Here is a 7,196-nt window from a genome sequence, read left to right on the forward strand (position 1 = left end):
TGGATGGCCTCCGGCCGGCGGGCAAGAACATTTGAGGACATAAATTTGGTGATCGGTGTTTGAGATGCCCTAAGGCTTATCTCTTGCTTTTGGGGTATATCAGGGCCGGCCGGCCGCCCCGGGCCCCCGAATCCATGGCCACGTCGTCGCGTTTTCTTCCGGATCTGGTTCGCCATGATCTCGGCAGATCCCTTTTCGCCCCGATCGTGAATCGCAAGCCGGCGATTCCGCGCCTCGTCCGGGTCGTCCTGACCATCGACCCCATGCCCTGCCTCCGGTGGACTGTTGAGCTCTAGGACCGATTCGTCCGTGCTGTGGAGCAGGTTGTAATCCAGACATTGGGGAGATTGATCCATGCATGCTTGTTTCAGTCTAGATGTTGATAATTTGTTGCGTTTTCAGTTAATTCATGGGAGTCAAGGGCCTCACTATGATTTGAAACTTCGAACAGGCAAATATTATCATTAGGATTATGGGAGTCAAGGGCCTCACGATCTACATCTCAAGAAACATATAATCATCTTCAGGTGTGTATGCATGGTACAGTTACGTATTCGTTTGGTCTCATATGTGGTCTGATATGTGATTCTATTTATGTATTTCACAAATTCATGCTAGGGAAACAGTGCCAAGAGTTGGTGATCACTCGATCACGGATGGCAAAATTATAAATATCTAGTACTGCCACTGTAAAGAAATACAGGGAGAGTACTTACTAAAATTGACTTGCATATACATACTTCGGTTTTGTATCATCTTATTTGACGAAGTTGGATGAGATAGACATGATTTTTTTAGAATCATGTCCGCTTTATTTAAGTAAGTGTGTGTGATACAAAGGACACTAGGCGAAACCGTCAATCACACACGATGACCAACTTCATCTCTCGGCGCGCTAAGATGTGTGCATCTTAGTTAGAAGGTCTTCTCTCACAGAGAAAAAGGATATCTTCGAACTCGTTGTTTGCCGCCATAATCTCCTCCACTGGCGGAGCTACGTGTTAAAATTATGGGTCTTCCATTGTACCGGCCCGCCCTTGTTTTCTATCGTAGCTCCGCCACTGATCTCCTCCAAGGTCTCCCCATAATGGCACCATGAACCATCATAGAGGGTATTGAAGACGTAGATACAGCTCTAGCGATTTTCGCTTCACGAACGAGCAATCGCCATCAAAAGCGCTTCTTGTGACAACCAATGCTTCCATTGTCTGAATCTCCTTGAGACCGCTACCACTGCAACTTTGTTGTCTTGCTTGCTTGCGCAGCTCAGCGCAACATATAATTTCACCGTCGCATAACCAGCAGGACAATGTTTAAATGATTGTGCATTGACGAATGGTAGAAGAAAATTTCTAAGGGCCCCAAGATTTAGTTTCGCCCCGGGCCCCCGAAGTCTCAGGACCGACCGTGGGTATATAGGATGCCACAACACCTTAATGATTACATTTCCATCTAGCAGATTCCTGTAATTCTCTCTCTTTATCCATTTGTGCTTGCGAAACACCCTATTATGTAAATATCCTTCCAACAATTTTATTTTGTTAATATTTACCACAGTAGGTGCTAGACCTAGGCATTTTTTAGGCTGGGCTTACAAAAGCCTGGCCTTCAATAACCTAGCCTGAGCCCATCCCAAAGCTCGAAGCCCTAACAATGTACTAAGTACAAGCCCGAGTCTGACCCGAGCTCGAACACCCTTGCACAGCCATGCACGGGAGGAGGTCGACCACGACCATCTCACCTGGGAGATGCATCGAGGGGAGGGTTAAGTATGTGTGCCGCCGCTGCCAGTGTAGGAGGCGGAGGAATTTGGGAATTTATGGTTGTGAGAGTAGAGATCGCATCTTCGGTGCTTATATATATGGAGGCTTAGGGTGAGATTTGTAGACGGTGAGATGGAAGCAACTAGTTGACGAGTGCTCCTTTAGGAGCCTCACAACGATCAGCGCCACTTGGCGCGCTCTCAGCCGCCCGCCACATGTCGCACTCTGGGCGCTTCCTTCGAATTTTTTTCGCACGCGTTTTCGGTTTTTAAAACGGGTTTTCCTGGTTTTTTCGATGTTTCGGTTTTTCACGGGTCTTCCTTAGCTTTTGAATAAAAAAATTGCGCGAAAAAACACTTTTTTTTCACGAGATCACGGTTTTGCTTTCGCGAGAGGAACGGTTTTTGCTTTCGCCAGAGTTACGGTCGTGCCTCTCATAAATGAAAAAAAAAATGTGTTTTCTGTTTTTTTTCCTTCCGCAAGAGGCACGTTTTTGCTTCCGCGAGAGGCACGGTTGTGCTTTCCCGAGAGTCACGTCCGTGCCTTTCAGAAACAGGAAAAAAACATGTTTTCTGTTTTTTTATTCTTCCGTGAGAGGCACGGTTGTGCTTTCGCGCGAGGCACGACCGTGCCTCTCGAAAATGTAAAAAACACATTTATTAATTTTTTTCTGGAGAGGCACGGTATTGCTTGCGCGAGAGGCACGTTGTGCTTTCGCGAGAGTTACGGTCGTGCCTCTCGGAAACGAAAAAACGTGTTTTCTGTTTTTCCTTCCTTCCGCGCGAGGCACGGTTGTGATTTCGTGAGAGGCATGGGCGTGCCTCTTTCGAAAAGGGAAAAACTCGTGTTCCCGGTTCGGTTTTTTCGTCCGTTTTTTTGTGAAAAAAAAGTTTATCAAAACATATCAACATGAGATCTAGTTTTGAAGAGCTCGACATGAGGAATCTAATGGTGAAAACTGTTCAAGATTTGGACGCACGGTTTAAGAGATAAAACACTTTGAATAAACGGATGTAAAAAAGAGAATGGGAAAACTCCTAGGTTGCGACAAGTGGCACACATGCAGTGTGCCACTTGTTGCAACCTAGGATGATGGGAGTGATCTTTCTTTTTACGGGAAAGCTTACTTTATTAATCAAAGGATAGAAACATCGTCTGCCAGTAGATTTACAATGAAATCAGGCGGAGCATCAACCCAACGAGCTGGATTATTAACACGTCCCCATCTAGCTAGCTCATGAGCTACGAAAATTGACTCTCCAATACAATGCTCAATAGTAAACATGCCGAAATGTTCTAGATAACTACAGCATTCATCAAAGACGGGCGCTGCCACCATAGAGTGACCTTCATTGAGCCTGAGTGTATCCACCACTGTGATATTATCCGATCTCACCACCAAATAATGGCATCCCGTATCTCTTGCTAGCTTCAGTCCTTCAAGTAAAGCTGCCGCTTCTGCCGTGAAAACATCAACTACATGTTCTAATCTTGCCATGAACGCCGACATGAAAGATCCCCGGTGATCACGAATGATAGCCCCACAGAACCTTGTATAATCACCTACTGTGAATGAAGCATCAACATTTAGGATTAGTTGGCCTGCTAGGAACGCCGGCCATCTATTTATCTTTGGTGTAATTTTTGCTTATGCTCCGCGCACATAGTTGAGTGCTAGAGCAACCACCGCAGGCGTTGTTCATTCTGGAGATAGAATCTCCTCCCCTCACAAAAATTGTCTTCGTTGATAAAATCTAGAGCCTCTCCTAAAACAGATGTTTCGTGAGGTGCCCATTCCATGAAGATTTTTCTTTTCTTTTGCGAGTACTATTCCAGGAAGAGCTTGATGAGATGATAACCATTTACCCAATTAGCTCTATCATAATTACCACCCTGTTGTTGTTAATCCACTAGAAAGCTACCTATGCGTGAGGTGAGACTCATGTGTTTGAGTAACTAATATGTATGTGCGTGCGTTCATAGAGGTGAGTATATATACGTGTGTATGTAGGCATCTGTAATTGTATTTGTGTTAAGAAAGAACTGATCAGTTGTTAACCTCTCCTACTGTACACCAGTAAAATTTGGTTTGAAAATTAATTCAAATCTACCATGAAAAAATAAAAAATATCTGGCCCGGAATTCTGAGGTTAGAAATATGTTCATGTCAAGCAGGGATTATGTTACCAGGCAGAAAATTCGGTTACCCACGAGAAATCACCACCAAGCGGAAAATCCCATTTTTTGAATTTGATTAAATTTAGACTCTGGTTTGAATGATTTTTAAGGTGGCAAAAGTCACTCATGAAAATCGTCTGGTAACTGCCCAGTATTTTCTGATCACCGCCAAAACACCCCAGATTTTATTTTGCGTCAGGAATCCAAAACCCTTGGTGCCGACCCAGATTTACATAATATTCAAAATTAAGCCTGCTGAGATCTTGTCATACGAGTGACAACTCATGAGCAGTGGTGAGTAATAAGGGCATCTCCAGTCGCGCCCCAGGAAGGTCTTTCCAGGCGTTTTTTTTTCGCGTCGGCGTTGAAAAAACGGTCCAGTCGCGCTCCCAGGAGCCCGATTTTCGCCAGCTTGGGCCGAAAATAGCGCCGGCGGACCCAGCCCGAACCCAGCGCGCTGGGGGGCGCCGGGGGCGCCGGGCGAACTGTTTTGGCGCGAAAAAGCCGCGGGCCCGCCGCGTCAGCGACACGGCTCTCTTCTCGGCCCTTCATCGTCCTCATCGCCTCGTTTTCCGCGGCGAATCAATGCCAAAACTACCGCGCCGGTCAGCCTGCACCATTGATGCCCCACGGGCAGCGCAGTGAAGACCGGACGACGCGCGTCCCTCGCCCGCCACGCGTACACACGATGGCACGCACGCCTCGGCCTATATATGACGCGCCCCGGCGCACTCGGCGACTCACACTCCCCCGCGGTCGTCGTTCCTCCCTCTCCTCTCCTCTCCTCTCTTTCGCCGTCTCCAGTTCACACCCATGGCCGAGCGCTTCCCAGGCGACGGCGCGGCGGCGAACGGCTTCGGCCGCCGCCATCTTCATGAAGACGAGGCTCGCCTCCTTTACGAGGCCGAGTACCCGGTCCCGCCGGACATGCGGGTGCCTGGGGCGTGGAGGATCAGCGCGGCGGCGGGCCGGTGCCCCCGGTACCCACCGGCGCGGCGCGGCGTGCGGAGATCGCACGCATCCGCTCGAACCTGCCGCGTGCGGCGAGTGAGGGGCCACTGTACGTCCCCGACAGCCCGCTCTGGGAGCCTTACTTCCGCCGCCGTCACGCCCAGCAGCTCGAGGCCACCAACGGCGTTGTGCCCTCCGGCAGGCTCAACGCCGCCAGCCGGCGTCGGTGGTGGGGCGTGCCCGGGCGCACGTTGGAGGCCGTCCTCGAGTACATCAAGGGCGGTAACACGCCGCGCCTCGAGTACCCCGCTCCCCCTTCCTTCTCACGCCGCCGGGGAAGCTCCTGGACCCCGAGGCGCATGGAGACCAGGGGGTCCTCCTCCTCGTCTGGCGGCTCGCCCTGCCTCCGCCCCGTCAAGCCGGAGCCCCAGGGCACGCCGGTCAGCGCGCGGACCGGCAGCTTCGGCGTCCGCATCGGGGTCAACGCCTCTCCACCCACCGGCCGCTTCGTCCTCGTCGAGCCCAAGCCGGAGCCCGGCCTCCCCGCGGAGTACGAGGAGATAGCCCGGCGCGGCTTCTCCGACGAGGACGCCATGCGGTGGGCGCGGGACGACTACCTCCGCGACGAGATGGTCCGGCAGCGCCGGGCCCTGGAGGAGATCGCCGCCCGCAAGCGTGGGCGCGAGGACGAGCACGACGTCGTGGTCCTCGACGGCGACGACGACGACGATGACGACGCCCCCGGACCGTCCAACCCGCCGCGCCAACCGGGGGAGGGATGCAGCAGGGACGGCGGAGGCGTAGGCGGGGGCGGCGACGACGACGACGACGATGACGACGACAGCGGTGACTACACGCGGTTCTACAGCCTCCTCGGCATGTAGAACCGCGTGGGCGGGCGGCGAGGGAGACGGCGGGGTAGCCCGCGGTAGTTTTTTTTCTTTTTTTGTAAAATATGTTTAAGTTTGAACGAACTCGTCGATGTTTGCGTTAAATTTGAGTCGTTTTTGCGTCGTATTTGACTTTTTTGACTAACCGTGGGCGCCGCGACTGGGGGGGGCATCACGCCCTCAGTGCGTGGTTTAGCGCCGGTGCGCCACCAGGGGCGATTTTTTGTCCCTCCTGGGAGCCAACGGCTGGAGATGCCCTAAGAAATTAAAAATGCCTTGCCCGGGATGAGTTGGCATATATACTCCTAGGGAATCTATTTATGTGCATGGCTACAGGCCAACTAAGCACACGCGCGAGCACAAGTATATAAACACGAGCAGCCGAGCCGTAGAGAAAACAGACCTCCTCTACAAAGAAAAGAAACACTCTCTGAGCGAGGTTTTAGATGTCGATGGCGCCGAAGCGGAAGCTTAGCATGGGGCGGTAGAAGATCGAGATCCGGCGGATCGAGAGCGAGGAGGCGCGCCAGGTCTGCTTCTCCAAGCGCCGGGCGGGGCTGTTCAAGAAGGTGAGCGAGCTGGCCGTGCTCTGCGGCGCCGAGGTGGCCGCCGTCGTCTTCTCCCCGGCCGGCAAGGCCTTCTCCTTCGGCCACCCCTCCGTCGAGGCCATCCTCGACCGCTTCATCCCCTCCGCCGCGGCGCAGGTCGGGCCGGCGCTTGGTGCCGCCGGCGACCGCAACCTGGCGGAGCTGAACCGGCAGTACGGCCAGCTGCGCGAGCAGCTGGAGTCGGAGAAGGCGCGGAAGGAGCGCGCGGACGAGGCCATGGAGAAGGAGCGCGCCACGGGGAGCCCGGCGGCGGCGTGGCTCGACGCCTACCTGCGCGACCTCGGGGAGGAGGAGCTGATGGCCTTCGCCGCCGCGCTGGTGGACGTGCAGGGCGCCGTCTCCGCGCGCGCCAACCAGGTGCTCCAGGAGGCGCTGGACGTCGGCCGCGCCAGGAGCGCCAGCCGCATGCTCCTGGCGCCCCCGCCGCAGCAGGAGCTCGCAGGCGGTGGTGGCTTTGAGTTCGCTAGCTGCGGCGCGAACTCTAGGAATGAGATGGAGATGCAGCAGATGTTGATGGCCATGCCGCCACCGCCGGAGTTCGCGGCCACCGGAATGGAGATGATACAACAGGGGCTCGGGCCAAACTCCGGCTTCTCCTACTGAGAAGACGACGAGATCCACACCGAATCCGATGTCCAGTTCATCATGCCAGCATGCAGCGACGTGGTCACAACTCGGCCAGAAAGAGATTGATAGCGAGGTAAATACACCCAGGGTGCTTGAACTTGCTATGGATGTTCACTTAATGTTTGAACTTGAAAAATACATAGAACTGGTTTTATAACTTGGCATGTATGTGCAAATAC

At 53.2% G+C, this 7,196-nt stretch overlaps 1 long non-coding RNA gene and 1 pseudogene across 1 annotated transcript in view; both read left to right on the forward strand.

Annotated features, from left to right (window-relative positions):
- The window catches only part of LOC119326301, a 3,042-nt gene extending 2,310 nt beyond the window's left edge, over positions 1–732 (forward strand). Inside the window, exon 4 of the long non-coding RNA XR_005157896.1 lies at positions 452–732. This is a non-coding gene — a long non-coding RNA (uncharacterized LOC119326301). The remainder of the gene's footprint in view (positions 1–451) is intronic.
- Positions 733–6,228: 5,496 nt separating this feature from the next.
- LOC119321375 lies at positions 6,229–6,993 on the forward strand (annotated as a pseudogene).
- Positions 6,994–7,196: the final 203 nt, after the last annotated feature.

Source organism: Triticum dicoccoides, chromosome 6B, assembly GCF_002162155.2.
Source record: "Triticum dicoccoides isolate Atlit2015 ecotype Zavitan chromosome 6B, WEW_v2.0, whole genome shotgun sequence".
NCBI classification, from domain to species: Eukaryota; Viridiplantae; Streptophyta; class Magnoliopsida; order Poales; family Poaceae; genus Triticum; species Triticum dicoccoides.